General features: G+C 41.5%; 1 protein-coding gene and 1 long non-coding RNA gene across 10 annotated transcripts in view; one reads left to right on the forward strand and one right to left on the reverse strand.

Moving 5' to 3' along the window:
• Nucleotides 1-19,293, reverse strand: part of GRIA4 (glutamate ionotropic receptor AMPA type subunit 4) — a 232,997-nt gene that overhangs the window by 136,816 nt on the left and 76,888 nt on the right. The window lies entirely within an intron of this gene.
• On the forward strand, nucleotides 271-18,863 carry LOC310843951. 2 transcript variants are annotated; one of them, XR_014563817.1, is made up of 3 exons: nucleotides 271-352; nucleotides 17,485-18,257; nucleotides 18,292-18,863. It is a non-coding gene; the product is annotated as an uncharacterized lncRNA (long non-coding RNA). The 2 variants fall into 2 exon arrangements; XR_014563818.1 differs by lacking the exon at nucleotides 271-352 and adding an exon at nucleotides 15,608-15,752.

The following is a 19,293-nucleotide window of genomic DNA, read 5'->3' on the forward strand; positions in this document are numbered from 1 at the left end:
GTGCAGAGCAAAAACATTACCAGTGAGCTACAGCCTTTCCTTTAGCATTTAGTTTCCTTTTACACCATTTTACTGCTTTTTATTTCCCCATCCTTTTGTAAAAACCCCGCCTCCTTCATTAGACCAGCTTTTTTTGCTTTCTGCCACTAGCTTTAACTATGATCCAGCTTGCCTGTAGATTCAGTTCCTGCAGCAGGCCATTTCAATTGCATTGTTCTGGCATTTTATACCTTGTCTATTTTCCCAAGGCAATGATACAATCACAGCGAAGGCAATCTTAAGACCTGTAGACTCCACTTACTGTAGACTCATCATATCAAACAGATATCGTGGGAATTGCTGCATGAGAGAGGTGAGAAGTCCAAGGTTTATGAATGCCTGTGTTGTGCTTCTTTCTTTTCCTCAAGTTTTCAAAATTTCCCAATCACTTTCAAGTTAATACAGTACCATCTCCTACCACTGTGTACTGTTTCCTTTCCACTAGTAGCCATAGAATCATAGAGTTGGAAGGGACCCCAAGGATAATCCAGTCCAACCCCTTGCAGCTGTCCCATGTGGGCTAATGGCCTTGGTGTCATTAGCATTATGCTCTAACCGACTTGCCAAACAGAAGGTCAGTGGTTCGAATTCCCGTGATGGTATGAGCTCCGTTGCTCAGTCCCAGCTCCTGCCAACCTAGCAGTTCAAAAGCACATCAAAGTGCAAGTAGATAAATAGATACTGCTCCAGTGGGAAGGTAAACGACGTTTCTGTGCACTGCTCTGGTTCGCCAGAAGCGGCTTAGTCATGCTGGCCACATGACCTGGAAGCTGTACGCCGGCCAATAAAGCGAGATGAGCACCGCAACCCCAGAGTCGGCCATAACTGGACCTAATGGTAAGGGGTTCCTTTACCTTTTACCCAACCAACTGAGCTATCCAGTGCTCAGTTGTTTGATCTTAAGGCTGTCTAAAACAACAAATGCAAGTTGATCCTGTTAGGGTGTGAAACCTAAGACGCTGGCAAGTTAGCAATGTCATGTGACTTTAAGTAGTCAAGCTCGTTAAGTTGTTAAGTTGCTCAGTATATAAAGAGTGTTTGTTTTCTCTGCCTGCGGGGCGTGAAGCAAAAATGTCTGAAAGCTCTGGAGGTGTTTCTGTTATCTGTCTGCAATAAACCTGTCTTTGGAAAGACAGGCTTCCCTGTGTTATTTCTTTGCTGCTGAGACTCTGAAGCTTGTACTGCAACAAGAATCTCTGCACTGGACTTAATTAATACTCTGCAAAGAGAACTGTTGCTGGTTGCGCAGCGGAAGCATTTACTGGACCAGTACACAGACTTTCTTAGGTTATGGCTCCTTCTACGTTTCTACAGTTGTATTGTGTGCAGAGAAAGTGAAAGCAGCTTTCGGATGAGAGAAGACCGGCTTGGTCGTAAATCCAGCTCTTAAAGGAACTGAGAGGCTGCAGAAAGTTGAGAGAGCTGCGTAAGTGAAGATTTACAGCTTCATTAGCTGCAAAAGGCTAGCTTGACCTCCCGTTCTGTTTTTGTTTTGTTAATAAAAACAGAGGACGGTGGTAGGTTGCTAGTGAAGAGACAGAGGGAAAAAAGTTTAAAAGGCTTCAGAGGAGGCTGGAGGCGTCTGAAAAGTGAGTAAAACAAATCCCAAGGGGAAAGAGAAGCAAGGGCACACAGAGGGAGTAGCAGCAGATCCCAAGAATGGCAGTGGAAAATTTCCAGGTTCCCTTTACAAAGTTGAACTCTGCTAATTACGTGCAGTGGTCTAAGAGGGCTCAAGTCTGGTTGGAAGCCAAAGAAGTGTGGGCTGACTATGTCCAGAGGCAAAAGCCGTTTGTGGCTGTTGCAGCAGATGCCACAGCAGAGCAAGAGGCTGCTGCACATGCTCAGAACAGGGAACATGATAAAATGGACACTAAAGCTAGATGCATGTTGATGGTATCGATAGACGATTCCCAATTACCTCATGTGGAAAATTTAAGGTCTGCATTTGAAATTTGGGAAGCTCTTAGGCGAATTCATCATAGAGCCACCATAGAGCGTGGGGGAACCAGCAGGCAGAGCTGTAGGGACTTCCGGTGGAGCGCGTCTTCCGAGCGAGAAGGGATTCGGCGGAGAGCGCGATCCCTGTCCGACAAGGGGGGGGAAAAGGGGGTGCAGAAGGGCGTAAGCACCCCAGAAATACGTCCGGAGGGTGTCCGGAGGTACAGGGGGCCAGCAGAGACCGGACGCGGCTCACTTCGCTGTCAGGTAACCCTCAAAAGGCGAAGAGTACAGTGACGTTGAGCAGCAGGTCCTGGGCAGCCATTTCCTCCCTCCCCAGTATTGGACAGCCCAGTCCTCGCAGAAGACTAGCGCCCCGCTTCCAAGCATAGAAACCGGGGAGTGAACTAAGCTTGAAGGAGCAGTAACACTGGAATAGAGAAACCCGGTAAAAAAGGAGAGAAGTTTTTTTTTTCCGGGGTTCAGCCTTTATCAGGAATCAGCGAAAACGCAGAGAGACTCCAGAGCGAGGAAAAGAGAAAGTTACTACTAGTGTCCACTTTGTTCCCCTGAAAGATTCTCCTATTAAAGCATCAGATACCTCTTAAGCAGAGGTGCCTAATACAGGGGACAGAAAGTGAAGTTATAAAATTGGAACCATCTGATAGAGTGAAGGGGGCGCCGGAGAACGCTCCCTCCTATTGTGCTGTTTTCAGTGGAAAAGCGGAAGAGAAGCGCCGACGCCATTAACTGGAGCAAAATGCGGTAATGACTAAAGCAAAAAGACTATCTTTTCTAACAGTACGGACTAACCTGGTTTAAAATTTGCGGCTGTGTCTTCATCCATCTGTTGGTGCCCGGGTGCGGGCTGTACTGATTTGTGATTTGTGAATTTTGATGACGGTCTGGCGACCGAAAGTAATCTTTAATCCTGTGCTGTGGGGCCCTTCGGCTTGCTGCGTAGAGAGTCTACCTCAAAGCTGAACAGCGACGGAGAGAGCCATCTAGTGGACAGAGTGATTATCACGTCTGGGATTCTGTTCTGTTTTGTTTTCTACTCTCTCTCTTCTCTTTTCTCCCTACTTTCATTGTTTCGTACCCCCCCTTTCCCCGCATTCTCCCCCTCTCTTTCCCTCTCCCCTCTTTTTCCCGCTCTCCAGCTTACTCCAGGTGGAATCGAGGGGGCTTCGAAGTTGCAAATCCCCACCTCCTGCCTGTTAAAAAACCTTCCAAAACGCTTTTTGAGTTAACTGAGAATATACCCCCCACTGCCTTTACACGAACCCTTGAACCCTTGAACTTCTGAACTCTAAGTCTTCATGGTTTCTACGGCCTTTTTTTGATATCCCCAAAGTTACAATACGCTGAAAAGAAGTAAGTGGATCATCGTGTGCAACTTAAGGACTGTTAAAAGACTGTGGGCCGGGTCTAAATTAAGGTCAAATTAGAATTGGTTTTAAGTGTAAGCAATCAAACACTCTGATATATTGAGTATCGGGCATTGGGTATCGCAAAAAAGAAAGAGAGAATGTCAAACACTGGGAAAAGACCTGAAGGGGGAACACCAGTGGAAAGAAAGGGATCTAAACAAGAGGGGGACTTTAGAGCAGAGATCCTTAGAATGTTTGCGGAGATAAAACAGAGTGAGAAAAATGTAGAGCACAAGTTAGAACAAGTAGAACACAGAATTGGGGAAGTGGACAAGAAGATAGATGTAACAGTAAATGAATTGAAGAGTCAATTGAAAGAGGTTTTTAGGAGGACGCAGGCAGTGGAGGAAGGTCTGAAAAAGACAAGATCGGAAGTGAGAGATGTAAAACGTGAGGAAGATAAGTTAAAAGCTGAGATACTGGAACTGAACAAAAGCCAAGAGGACATGAAAGACTGGATTGCTTTGAATGAATTAAGACAGAGGGAGGCCAATCTTAGGTTGAGAGCCATACCCGAAGTGCAAGGCGAAAACATAAAAGAGAAATTAATAACAGAACTAGCCCTATGGTTAGAGACCCCAATAGAAGAGGTTGAGAAGACAGTCCAATCGGCTTTCAGATTGAAAGTCAAATCAGTAAGGAATAAAAAATTTGTTGGAGACTGTCTAGTTACATTTAAAGAAAGGGAAATGAGGAACAGGATTCTCCAAAAAAATAGAGAGAAAAGGTTAAACATTGGGGGAAATTACATAATTAATTTCAAAGACATCCCAGTTAGGCTTCTAAAACGTAGGGACCCCTACAAAGAACTGGTACAGATACTGAAAAGAAATAATATTGAATTCAAGTGGGAGTTCCCTGAAGGAATTTCCTTCACATATAGGAGCAAGAGGCAAAAATTGACAAATCCAGAAGAATCAAGCAAATTTTTAAGAAAATATAAAGAACTAAAACCACAAAAAGAAGAAGACAAAGGAGAGGAGGCAGAAGGAGGGGAAAACCCAGAGGAGGAGGAGGGAGGGCCGGGGGAGGAGGAGGGGGAGAGGAGGGGGGGCAGAGGAAGGAGTCTAAAGGGAAATAGTAGCCGTTTTCTATCTTTCTTTCTATCTTTCTCTTTAGGAAATCAATATGGCGTTAAAAATTTACAGCTGGAATGTTAATGGGATGAACAATAGGGGCAGGAGGAATAAAATTGAGCATATCCTAAAGAAAGAAGGCCTAGATATTATTTGCCTGCAGGAGACGCACATAGCGAGGAAACATAAAAGAGTCTTGACTAACCAAAGACTGGGGAATGAATTTGTATCGTCAGATCGGAGTAAAAAAAGGGGGGTGGTCATCTATATTAATAAACAAATCGAAGCGAAACAATTATTTAAAGATGAAGAAGGAAGGATAGCAGCAGTACAAATTAATTGGCAAGGAGAAAAGGTAATAGTAGTGGGGATATATGCGCCGAATGTTAACAAGTCAGAGTTCTTTAGGAGGCTAGAAGGAAAGTTATCTGACTACGCTGATCAGAAAATTATACTTTTGGTAGACATGAACAGCGTGGTGTCGTTAGAGTTGGACAGACAAAGGGACACGAAAAGTACAGAAGGAAAGCTACCTAGAACCTTTTTCTCTTTGGTCCAGAACTGCAATCTAGTGGATATTTGGAGATTTAAATACCCCTTGGAAAAACAACACACTTATCATTCAGAACCCAATGACTCATTTTCAAGATTAGACCAGATATGGATCTCGGCAGAATTAATCCCAAGAGCCGCAAGGGTGGAGATACAGGCTAAAACAATCTCCGACCACAACCCAGTAAAAATGGAATTGAAGGGGCTGGAAAGAAGATTAAATAGATGGAAAATGAAAGATTATTTACTGGACGACCAAGAGATAATAGAGAAAGCTCAAAACAGGTTAAAAGAATATTTTGAAGATAATTTAGGTAATGGTACAAAACCAAAGGTGGTGTGGGATGCAGGCAAGGCGGTGATGCGGGGCTTCTTTATCCAACATAATGCAATCAAGAATAAAAAGAGAGAAAAAGGGAAAAAAGAATTTTTACAACAAATATTAGAGAATGAACAGAAATTAACTAAAAATCCCAAAAATAAGAAAATAAAAGAGAACATTAAAGTTTTACAATCCCAGTACGCGATGTTGATAAATAGAGAGATAGAATGGAAAGTTAAAAAATTAAGACAAAGGAACTTCGAATATGCTAATAAATCAGGGAAGCTATTGGCTTGGCAAATAAAAAAAAGGAAGGAGCAGAATACAATAAACAAAATTGAGGTAGAAGGAGAAGAGATAAATAAGCCCAATGAAATAAGGAAGGCCTTTTTGGACTTTTACAGAGGACTCTTCAAAAACACAGAAAGGAATAACATGAGGAAAATAGATAGATATTTAAAAGCTAAGAACATCAATAAGATTTCCACAGTAGAAAAAGAGAAGCTGAACGCTCTAATTGAGATAGAAGAAATCAAAGCAACAATTAAGAACTTAAAAAATGGGAAAGCCCCAGGCCCGGATGGGTTTACCGGCAGATACTATAAGGAGATGGAACCAGTTCTGCTGACCCCATTGCAAGAAGTAATGAATAACATCCTCAAAGAAAGAGAATTACCAGAGTCGTGGAAGGAGGCATTGATCACATTAATTCCTAAACAAGACTCAGATTTACAGCAGATCAAAAACTATAGACCGATTTCCCTGTTAAATATAGACTACAAGATTTTTGCGGGAATCCTAGCAAAGAGATTAAAAGACATTCTGGTAGAAAGTATACACAAAGACCAAGCCGGCTTTTTGCCGGGTAGGCAAATGAAAGACAACATAAGAAACATAATAAACATCATAGAATACTTAACAGACAGGTGCGATAAGCAAGGTTTGTTGTTATTCGTGGACGCCGAGAAAGCGTTTGATAATGTAATATGGGATTTCCTGCTGAAACAATTGGAACATATGGAAGTGGGCACTGAATTTTACAACGGGGTAAAAGCAATCTACACAGAACAAAGGGCAAGACTCATAATAAACAATGTAGAGACTGCAGAAATAATAGTAACAAAAGGAACAAGACAGGGATGCCCACTGTCCCCATTACTGTTTGTAATGGTATTAGAGGTCTTACTTAATTCCATAAGAGACAACAAAAAAATAAAAGGAGTAAGGGTCGGTCAGAACGAATATAAAATTAAAGCTTTCGCTGACGATCTGGTTGTAACAATGGAAGATCCATTAGACTCAACAAAAGAGGTACTTGAAGAATTTGACCAATTTGGAAAAGTATCGGGCTTCAAACTTAATAAAAGGAAAACAAAAATGATAGTTAAGAATATGCACAAGGACAAAGTTGAAGAACTACAAAGAGAAACGGAATTAGAGGTGACTAAGAGGGTGAAATATCTAGGAGTATGGGTAACGCCAAAAAATATAGATTTATTTAAAAATAATTATGAAATAGTATGGAAAGGAATTAAGAAAGATATAGAAACGTGGGGCAGGCTCAGATTGTCATTTTGGGGTAGAATAGCCACAATTAAAATGTCCGTACTTCCAAGAATATTATTTCTCTTCCAAAATATCCCAGTGATCAAAGGTACAAGGATATTTAAAGTCTGGCATAGGGAGATCTCAAAATTCATCTGGCAGGGGAAGAAGCCCAGAATAAAATTAAATTGTTGACGGATGTGAAGGAAAGGGGAGGCTTCGCCCTGCCGGATCTGAAATTATATTACGAGGCATCATGCCTATGCTGGGTAAAGACATGGATCAATCTGGAGGACAGAGAAGTGTTGGACTTAGAGGGCCACGACAATCGATTTGGGTGGCACGCCTACTTGTGGCATGGGCGGAGGAGAACGCATAAGGAATTTGGAAATCACATATTTAGGGGCCCACTGATTGAGGTATGGGAAAGGTATAAAGACGTGCTAGAACCAAAAACACCCCACTGGCTGTCACCATTAGAGGTTATGTCCGTTAAAAAGACCAATATGAGGGCCAATTGGGCCACATATGAACAACTGGTCATGAAAGAGGAAGGAAAGTGGAAAATGAGGCCGTACGAGCAGGTCAAGAACCAAGTTTATGATTGGCTACACTACTTCCAGATAAATGACATGTTTAGGAAAGATATCAAAGATAAAGGATATGCTGATAAAAACTCTAGATTCCAAATTGAGATCCTGGAAAATAATATAAAAACTTTGTCTAAAATGTACAATCAGTTACTGGACTGGAATCTAATTGATGAGGAAGTCAAGTCGGTAATGACATACTGGGCCAAAGACTTTGGCCGTAACATCTACTTCGAAGAATGGGAAAAACTATGGAAACAACATCTTAAGTTTACGGCTTGTGTGACACTTAAGGAGAATCTAATGAAAATGTTCTACCGTTGGTATATGACTCCCGTTAAATTAGCCAGAATGTACAGATCCTGTAATAAATGCTGGAAGTGCAAGGAAAGAGAGGGGACCTTCTACCATATGTGGTGGGAATGCCAAAAGGTTAAAGGGTTCTGGGAGAGTGTGTATAATGAAATGAAGAAAATTTTAAGCTATACTTTTGTTAAAAAACCCGAGGCATTCCTGCTGGGATTGGTAGGAAGGGAGATAAAAAGGAAAGATTACAAGCTGTTTCAGTACGCAACAACGGCAGCAAGGGTCCTGTTAGCTAAAAATTGGAAATTAGAGGGTTTGCCGACAATTGAGGATTGGAGATCAAAATTACTAGATTATGTGGAGATGGATAAGATGACAGGGAAAATCAGATATATAAAAGACCAGAGGTTTGTAAAAGATTGGGAAAGTCTTACGAAATATCTGGAAAACTTAAGCGATGGACAGATAACACTAGTGGGTTTTAAGGGTTTTCAAGTGTCTGCTATGGCCAGCAAGTCATGTTTTCGATGTGGCAGCAGGTTTCATTTGATAGCAAAGTGTCCTGAAAAGCAACAGGAATTTCAAAAGTCCAAGGTCAGTTTCCAGAGCTACAGGGGAAGACGAAGTGAGAGCTACAAGAATCAATGATCCAGAGGGGGAGCAGGTGCTGATAAGGGACTATCTGCAATGGCAGCACAACAGAGTCCTAAAAGGAGCCAACAAACCTTGAAGTGGATAATTGACAGTGGAGCCAGTCACAGTTTAGTTCCAGCGACATCTAGTGGCAGCTTGAAGAACTGCAAGACATTGCCAGTTGCAAAAACTGTGACTATAGCAGACAATAGTAAACGAGAAATGAGCCTTAAAGGCACAATTTATGTTAATTGTTTGCAAACTAACCTTCCTGTTTTTGTTCTTCCAGGAATGAAGAATGGACTTTTGAGTGTGTCATGCCTGGTAAAAAGTGGTTTTAAGGTTGAGTTTGAAAATGATGTGTGCACCATTTCGAAACAGGGGAAGGAGCTAGTTAAAATTCCCTGTGAGGATGGGCTTTTTGTTTTGGATGAAGAGCAGTTAGCAGCAGGTAGATGTTCAACAGGTGAAGCGCAAGCTAAGTGTGTAAATAAGGCTCCTCATACAGGTTGTGCACATCTACTACACAGAAGGTTAGCTCATATATGCTTTAAGTATGTAAGCAAGATGCCAGATTTAGCTGAGGAGTGTAACATTAAACCCTGTCCAAATTTTCTGGATTGTTGTGCTTGTAAACATGCTAAGGTTAAGACATGTAACTATCCTAGATCTGACAGAGTAAGCAAGAAACCCTTTGAACTTGTGCACACAGACGTGTGTGGCCCTATGCCAGTCAAATCGCTTGGAGGTGCGAGATTTATGCAAATTTTGGTGGATGATTTTTCAAGGGCTAGTTGGGTTTTCTTTCTGAAAGAAAAATCGCAAGCAGCTTCCATCCTGATGGATTGGATTGAAGAAGTCGAATGTAAATTTGACACCAGGGTGCGTAAAATACAATCAGATCGTGGTGGGAAATATGTGAACCACACGCTGGAGACGTGGTTAAAAAGGAAAGGTATAGTTCATAGACTTACCAATCCCTATTCACCACAGGAGAATGCAGTTGCTGAAAGAAAATTTCGAACATTACAGGAAGCCATTGCTGCTTTGCTGTTTGATTCTGGACTTCCACAGCAGTTTTGGGCTGAGGCTGCACTGTATGCGAATTATACTTTTAACAGAGTGTACAATAGCACAGTAGGCAACACCCCTTACTTCATGCTATTTGGGAAAAAACCAAAAATTGATCATCTAAGAGTTTTTGGATGTCGTGCTTATGTGCTGGTGCCTAGGGCACAACGTAGGAAAGGTGATCCTAGATCTAAAGAAATGTTTTTCTGTGGTTATCAAGCAAACACAAAAGGTTGGAGATTTGTGAATGTAGAAGGCAATCAAACGAAAATCACAATCAGCAGAAGTGCAGAATTTTGTGAACAGGATGGTTGGAATAAAATTCATGGAAATCCTGACATACTATTTGACGTGGTGAACAGTAACAATGAAACTCAGGCCCCAGGGCAGGTATTAGTTCCAGAACAGGCTGAGGAATTTGAGTCTGAGGACAAGGGTGAGAAATCGTTTAGTTCACCCAAGTCTGTAAAGTCAGAATCTTCTAGCTCTTCTCATTCACCTGTACAGCAAGAGAGACGTGTAAAGTCAGAATCTTCTAGCTCTAAAAGTTCACCTGTACAGCAAGAGAGTGTAAAGTCAGAATCAGAAAGTTCTTCAACTACTAGTGACAAACAGGTGACCACTAGTGATTCTGGGTCAGAGGGGGAAACTGAAGGAACATCACAGGAACTGTTAAGGCGTTCCAAGCGTGCCAACAAAGGTATACCTCCTGAAAGGTACCAAGCTATTAGTGTTTGGGCTGGTTTGGCAAATTGCGAACCTGAAAGTTTTGAGGAGGTTGAGCAATTACCCCAGGAGGAGGCCAGTAGGTGGCGTGAGGCCATGCAAAAAGAGTTGAATTCTATGAAAGAACTGGGTGTGTTTTCCATCACCAAACTGCCAGAAGGTACCAAGGCAGTAAGTTGTAGGTGGGTGTACAGGATAAAGACAACAGTGATGGGGAAACCAGAGTACAAAGCAAGGCTTGTAGCTCGAGGTTTTACGCAAAGAGAGGGGTTACATTATTCCGAAGTCTATGCACCCACTTCAAGGAGTGAAACCCTACGGGCACTATTAGCAGTTGCTGCTCAGAAAGGGTTCAAAGTGAATCAATTTGATGTCTCTACAGCTTATCTTCATTCAGACTTGGCTGAAGAGCTCTATATGGAGCTACCGCCAGGGTTGAAAGTTGGTAAATCAAATCAGGTATGGAAACTACATAAATTTATTTATGGACTCAAGCAATCTGCTCATAATTGGAATGAGTGTTTGAATGACGTTTTGGTAGGCATTGGTTTTAGCAGGAGCAAGGCTGACAATTGCTTATATTTCAGAGGTTCAGGAGATGCTCAAGAATCTTTGCTTGTTTATGTAGATGACCTGATTTATACTTCAAAGACACAAGAACAAGTAAAAAAACTAGCCAAAGAGTTAAATAAACACTTCAAAGTTAAGAATCTTGGTGATGTAAAGGTCTATCTTGGTGTTCAGATAGATAGGACCAAAAATGGCAGTTTTCTACTGAATCAAAAAGGCAAGATATTGCAAATGTTGAAAAAGTTTGGCATGACAGAGTGTGCAGGTGTTAGAACACCAATGGAAATGGGTTTTGTAAAAGACAATGAGTTCAAGGATAGTGCTGAATTCAAGCGTGCTGAAATCTTTCAGTCAGCTCTGGGAAGCTTACTTCATCTTTCGCAATGGAGTAGACCAGATATTGCTTATGCTGTTAACTTACTCAGCAGAGAAGCCTCAAGACCTAGTGTAAATGCATGGAAAGGAATTCAAAGAGTGTTAAGATATTTACAATACACCAAAGATTCTTGCCTTGAATTATCTTATGAAGGACAAGCACAGATTACTTGTTGGACAGATAGTGATTGGGCAAATTTAAAGGATAGAAAATCAGTGTCTGGCTGTGTAATAAAATTTGGTAACTCTCTGATTGGGTGGAGATCCAAGAAACAGAACCTGATTGCTTTGTCGTCAACAGAAGCTGAGTTCTGTGCCTTATCTGAGTTATGTAGAGATCTAGAATTTTACAAATGCTTGGCACAAGAGATGTATGAAAATACCATCACTCCAATCACTGTATGGGGTGATAATCAACCGTGTCTTAAGTTAGCACAAAATGGGCAGTTTAAAGGTCGTACAAAACATTTGGATATCCGCTTTCAAAATGTTTGTCAAACGGTAAAAGCAGGAATTGTTAAATTAAATTACTGTCCCAGTCATGAAAATCAAGCTGATGGTTTTACAAAACCGCTTGGGTTTCAGCGACATGAAAACTTTTGTGAATAAATGGGTTTGAAGTAATTTTGTTTTTGTATTGCCAGAGAGAGGGGGTGTTAGGGTGTGAAACCTAAGACGCTGGCAAGTTAGCAATGTCATGTGACTTTAAGTAGTCAAGCTCGTTAAGTTGTTAAGTTGCTCAGTATATAAAGAGTGTTTGTTTTCTCTGCCTGTGGGGCATGAAGCAAAAATGTCTGAAAGCTCTGGAGGTGTTTCTGTTATCTGTCTGCAATAAACCTGTCTTTGGAAAGACAGGCTTCCCTGTGTCGTTATTTCTTTGCTGCTGAGACTCTGAAGCTTGTACTGCAACAAGAATCTCTGCACTGGACTTAATTAATACTCTGCAAAGAGAACTGTTGCTGGTTGCGCAGCGGAAGCATTTACTGGACCAGTACACAGACTCTCTTAGATCCAACATTAGGCCAAGTAGATGTTCTATTGGGAAGTTTACATCTAATCATACGTCTAACATTTTCATTCATCCTATCTTGCAGATGGAGATGAAGCAAGGTTTAAACGAGAGTTTCTTTTCAGGAGGCCAGTGTTGTTTATTGGTTAGGTGTTGGATTATTACCTGAGAGTCCAGGGTTCAACTCACCACCCAGCCATGAACCTCATTAGATGACCCTGGGCCAGTTGTGGAGTCTCATATTATCCTACCGTATAGGGTTGTTGTGAGGATAAAATGGATTGGGAGACAAACGTGTGTGACACCAGTAAATTAATGGTACACAGTACTCCCAAATTTCAAATTTCAAATTTATTTATTTACGGCTATTAGCCCATAAAATGTGTACAAACCTAAAAGCACAGAAACATAAAAACCAATACATCTAACAACAGAAGGGGAACACCACGATGCAAGGGTGGGTCATTGAGCAGTGACAAATAACAGCTTGGGGCCCGGAAAGATCCAAGGGACGGTTCACAGAAAAAGGAGAACTGGAGACGAGATCCGTCATGCACTCTCATCATAACTGTCCGATTAGTTTTTGTTGTTGATGTTGTTTTTTGGTGGTTTTTGTGTGTGAGATAACCGCATTCAGGAATCTTGCCACCTGCAGAGTTACAGAAGGATCTGTATCCTGCAAAAGCAGTGCGGCATGTGACTCAACAGGCCTGCCAACCAAGCGCAGTAAAGCAGGACCCAGGAATTTAGTCCTGGCTATGCTATGTAAGGGACAGTTGAACATTATATGTGGAAGAGATTCAACTGTTTTCCCGTCACACTCGCATAGCGGAGACACCAAACCCTTGGAAAATCTGTGGCTCAGCAGGTTCGATGGAAAAACATTGAACCTTGCACGAATAAATGCAAGTCGGTGTGGTACAGATGAAAGAGATGACATATATGATGGAAGGCCAAGTGGTGGGGTTATTCCATGATACCTGGGGGAGCAGACACCCCCACCCCTGGAGAGGTTGTGTTGATTTTCAATGTCTGCTAATCTTTGCTCGATAAGGCTTTTGGCTGAGCGTAGGTTCATCTTTAAGGAGTCTGCTGGGGAAATTCCGATGCTCAGAAGTTTGGCATGGATTTTAGTACTCCCAAATCTGCTATCTACTTGACCACATTTGGTTCTCAAATATGAACATTTGGACAAAAGGCACCAGGCATTTCCTATAAAAGGAAGGAAGAATGAATGGGGAAAGAAATCACTTCTGATGTCTCTAATTATAAAATCCATTACTCCAAGATGTCACATAGTCATGGAAAGAAGGATAGTGTCATTAACTGCAGATGCTGGGACAGTGTCACGTAGAGAACCTGGCACACCAAAGAAGTAAATAGAGAGGGATTTCTGCACTGCCGTGACCTCTCTCAAATATTACCAATTTGAAAAGGGCTGCCCTCTGCTGCGAGATGCTACTCATTCATTTAGAAGTGACAGCTCCCTTTGAGTACTTAGGCAGGAGCATTAAAGGTATTCCTTAGATGTTCATGAGAGGCAATATGGATGAATACTGAAAATTCAGAAAACAGTGAGTTCTGAAAGTTTCAGCCGATTTTTTCATGAGGGTGAGCGAACTCTCTACCCCAAATTGGAGGAGAGAAATTAGAGGACATTTCAGACAGATTGCAGGATGGGAGGAAGGCGGTGCCATTTATCATAAAGGTACCTTCCTCCCCCCCCCTCTTTTTGCTCTTGTAATAATCAGAAATGGTGCCCAGCCAGAGTCATTCCTGCAAGGAAGACGTAAGACAGTTCCAAGGCTTATCTAGTCCGATGTTCTGCTTCCCACAGTGGTCAACTTGAATGCCTATTGGAAGCCCACAAGCAAGAAATGAGGGCACCAGATTTCTCCATGGTCACTAGTGACTTGTAACCTGCTTTCTTCCCGCAAACCCATGAATAAACCCAGAGCTCTAGGGGGAAACAGTGGTTAAAGAGAACTGTAATTTCTGCATTATTTTTCTTTCACCATCAATCCTGAGAATGCAAAGAAATAAAAAAAACGGGGTGGATTGATTAAATAAGCAAGAGATTTAACATCCTGGATGTAAATAATGTAGGAGTATGTCATTTGTAATAACGCTCAGAGATGCTTTAAATTATTTTTGCCGTAAAGACTGCTTTTCAAATATATATATATATATATATATATATATATATATATATATATCGTAAATTCTGCCTCAGGCATTGCGTAAGGCTAGTAGATTTTTTTGTGGCAGCATTTGCAGTGGGTGGAGGGGGAAAGGATCAGAATTAGTTAGCACAGCTCACAGCTGCAATCGGGAGAGCAAAATTTCACAGAGGCTGCTAGCTCAGATTCAGAACTGCAATTGCAGCTGTGCTTTTACTACTGCTCCGCTGGGCCTAATGCTAATACTATTTAAATGGCCTGTTAGTTACAGCCATGGCCTCAAGCTACCTCTTATTTCAAACCCTGTTTAATGCTCATGTTTTCTTTAAAATGTTTTATGATCTTAATTTACATATATTAATTTCTAATTCTCAAACAGCCTCCTTGTTAATAGTGGAGCATGCACAGGCACACAAAATGCACACAGAGGCACCCACAATGCATCAGGGCTGAGGCCAAAGAGCTGGTAATTTACATCCCAAACCAAATCAATCAGGCAAAATGGGTAAGTGCAACCACGCTGCTTTGCGTGCGGATTCTCTCTGCAGCATCACACTGGCTGCCCTTAGAATAATGGATTAGTGCTGTTTGTAGGCACACACAGGAAAAACACAAAGCCTCTGCAGTTCTAAGCAGATCTTTCCCATTTCGTTAACCAAGCGATCAAAAAGGCAGCAGTATGACTCCGGCTTAGCCATGCTTACTCCAGAGTAAGCCCCAATGAGCTTAATTGGATACACTTCCATTTAAGCACACGTAGAATTGTAGCCCTGCATAGGAAAGGAGAGTAGGACTCGTGAACCTGCAAAAAAGGGACATTTAAATAGGCACAGCTTTCCTGTTATTGGCAAATTATATCACTTTTTTAAAAAGTTATGTACACAATACAAACAACAGCAGAACAAATGCCCCATTAATCAACGTCCTCGACTCTCAAGTTTTCTAAGCAGCTAACCCTACACAGCAAGCTAATTCTGCCTAACTCACCTCTTCCATACTCTACTAATTACAGGCCTAGTATTATAGCTATAAGAGCAAATCAAAACATTTATAGATTTTAGTGGGTTTTCTAATTGGTACTTGTTATACAAGGGAAGGATCTTTGGCTAGTTCCTGGTGGCAGTGTGATTATGTTTCTTGCAGTGATGTCAGTATTTTTTTTTTTATTAAACAAAGGTAAGGTTGCAGAAGTGCTGAATTCCTTTGGTCACTCCATCTTTCTTTTTTCTTTGATCTAGCTATCTCTTTCTTTCCTGAGCCCTTTTACTGAAGCAACACAGCTATTAGCTGCAATGAGAAAACAGGGTGAAAATTGGAAAAATCTACATATACATGGCCTGTTTACCAATCCTGACGCTGAAATTCCTCATGGAGGTTTTCTTTTCAAGTAAGACTTTACTGCTAAGGGAAACCTATGAAATTAACAATTACCGTTGTCACCTCTTTACTCCAGAACAACAAAAAGTTTAAAGATGTTTTGAATGCCTGAGAACACACACACACACACACACACACACACGTGCCTTCGTTAATTAATTTAAAAGCATCCAACTTTAAAATTGCCGGTTGGCGAACACTGGTGCTGAACAGGGAACAAAAATGTCCAGGTGGTAAAAGCAAACACTATTAGGCCCACTTCAAACCTGGCTAAAAGAAAACCCTCTCTGGCAATTAAATGATGCAGATCATAATTACAAATTAACTCCTTTCAGTCAACTCTTGCCAGCGATCAGCATGTCCTATATACTGTAATCTGCCTCCCCCCCAGCCAGCCATGTTTAAACATCAGAAATGCTTCGTAACAAACAAACCAAATCTTAACCTGATAAATTGGGCAGCTACTGAATATGGCATATTCCCCCTCCCACTTCAAGGTGGTGCTATGCAGAGCTATATTAGCTGTCCTTAGCATAATTAGCTGTCCTTAGCATAATTAATGTGCTTTGCCAGGAATCTGGATGTAGCATAACTATAACACCACTGGACTGGAAGTGAACAGAAGGTGAGGGTTTGCCCATTCATTCACCTATACGAAGCTGCCTTATGCGGTGTCCATGTAGCTCAGTATTGTCTACTCTAGGGATGGGGAACCAGCTGTTGCTAAGCTACAGCTCCCATCATTTCTGCCCATCCTTTCTGGAGCTGATGGGAGTTGGGATCCAGTAACATCTAAAGGGCTACAAACCTTGGTCTATGCTGACATACATGGACTCTTCAAGGTTTTTCCAAGCCCTGTTATCAAATCTCCTTCTGAACTGGAGACACTTGTGATTTAATCTCAGACATTATGCTTGCAAACCATGTGATCTTCCACTGAGCTATGACCTCTTCTTCATCATCCACCTATTTAAAAATACAAGATTGCTAGACATACATCCTGTACTTCCTCTAGTCTGAAAAATAGGGAACTACCTCTTAAGCTTCAAGATCACTACTGAACATAGAGTTTATTCTACGATAGGTAAACAGCAAAGAATTCAAAAGCTGACAGGATTTTTTCATGTATCTATTGGGTTTCTATCCCACCTTCTTCCAAGGTGTACAGAGTTCTCACATTTTATTCTCAAAAGAACCCTGTGATACCTCTAGATCATGTGTGTGAGAGGGAGAGACTCAGACAAGACCACCTAGTTAGCTTCATTGCTAATTATGGCTATAATTAGCCAGGTCTCCCCAATCCTAAATTCAACTGCAAAATACTAGTTATCATATCTTGATGCTTTAACTGGGCCTGGATACTACATAATACATACTGATTAAGAGATCTTGTCATAAACATCTTGGCTTGGAAATAAGGGCTACTTACTTTCTCTTGCTATAAATTTAGTCAGAAGAGTTTCATATTCTATTCCTGTAATCCACAATTAGTCACCTATAAGTAATGTGACTTCCAGTTAGCAGTCTTTCTTCACTGGTTTGGACTGCTATCCTGCAATGTCTCTCATTCTGGAATTTTATTTCCTTTTTGCGTACAGGGCTCCAAAAGTGGTACAGTGGTAGAAATTCAGTATGTGGAGCTTTTCTCATCACTGTGCCCCCACGCCAAGAAAGCTACAACCTGTTTTTCTACAGATCATCCAACTCTACTGAAAGCTACCTTGTTTCTTTTTGTTTTACAGCTTCCTTATCATTGCATGATCTTATTTTTAATCCTCACAAAGATTCCAGAAACATTATTAGGATAAGTGTACTTGTATCCAGGGAATTACACACAAATCTACCTCAAACAGTCTAATCTTTAACTGTGTCTCAGCAGTTCTCCATGAATAATACTAATACTTCTGGGAGGAAGGACATCTGAATGTGAAACATGTGAGGGGCAGTAGAGTGTCATCAAGAAGAACCAGGCACAAGAAAAGACATGGTGAGACCAAAAACTAACCAACACACCTTGCAGAGCTGAAGCAGAGCTGCAAACAACCCCTGACTGAAAAAGTCGCAGGCAGTAAACATCAGGAAACCATGTACCAGAGGTTAAGATACCACAATACATGCAGCAGCAATCCATTTGCATCTTAAGAGTGAAAAATATTGTATAAAAAGAGCCTTTGCCATTTCAACCAGCAGCCAGCTGAGTGACTCATAAAACAGCAAGTGTGGGGTCTGTCCTAGGGCAGTTTTCCATAACCTGGTTTCCTCCAGATGTTTTGGATTACAACATCCTCCAGATGTTTTTGAGTACACAACCAGTCCCAGCCAATGGTCATGGATGATGGGAATGGTAGTCCAAAACATATGAAGGACACCAGGTTGAGGAAGGCTGGTTTAGAACATAGGAGAGCCATGCTTAAAGCCCCACTCAGCCATGAAGTGATCACTGGGTGATCTGGGTATTCAGAGGTATACTATTTCTATACACACAGGTTTCAGGTAGCCAGCATGGCTAATAACTGTTCCAAGGCTGTACCATGGACTCACGCGTGCAGCCAGCAATCATGTACCATGGACTCATGCGTGCAGCCAGCAATCATGTATGTTCATTTACACACTTCTGAGAGGTTTAGCATCTTTTGCTGGAGTTATGACGTGCACAATGGAAGTGTGTTAGATCTCCACCCACCGAATGGTAAGGTGATTTGAAGGCAGGCAGCAGACAGGGATGCCTAGGTCCAGATAATGGCTCACCATCACAAGACTTTCACCGTTTTGCTAAGGAAACAGGATAGCCAGTTTTAACTATTTTGCACTATTCTGGAAGGAATTGTGGAAATTGTAGATATCACTCAGTTCACAGATTCAAAGGTTACTTAGCTCTTCTCGCTCCAACAGAACAGCACTCTGTAGGACTCAGCACACTTCTGTTTCACTTTAAGTTCAAGTCTGCTTCTCCACCCTTCTTGTCTAGTTTATGCCCACGTGGCTGTAAGACTTTCAGAGTAGTTAGGGAATCTTTAACTCTTTAATCAAGATGTCTCTGTATTGTAGAATTTGCTACCTGCTTAAATTGTAACTTCGCTGTCTGAAGCAGCATGCATGGATCGACAGATTGATAGTTATTCTGCCACTTCTATTTCATATAATAAACCAAGCTTTCTTTATTCCTTTGTGTGAGAGCTTCTTGTTGGCATAAGGTTAATGGTTAGCACACATCTATAGCAAGTGTGATGCTTGTTTGAAACTACATGCAGCAGTTATGTTGGTGTCAACCCAACGTCAGCCGTAAACTGACAAAGGGACATCACTATCTAATTCAACTCTCCCCCTCTCCCCTCGCTTGGCCTGGTTAAGCACCAGGCCACAGTAAGCAAAAGGAAAAAGCTACCTTGCAGAATTGAAGAACTTAACTATAAAGGAAGCACTTTTTTTGCTTTGGGAGCACCTATATGTTATTTACCATGTTAGCCAAAAATGCACAAATGAAGATGGGTGATTTAATTGCATCAGCCAATCTACATTCCACCACATTTTCAAGGCTAGCAGGAAGCAGC

This window comes from Podarcis gaigeae (genome assembly GCF_964106915.1).
Source record: "Podarcis gaigeae genome assembly, chromosome: 4".
Classification (NCBI taxonomy): domain Eukaryota; kingdom Metazoa; phylum Chordata; class Lepidosauria; order Squamata; family Lacertidae; genus Podarcis; species Podarcis gaigeae.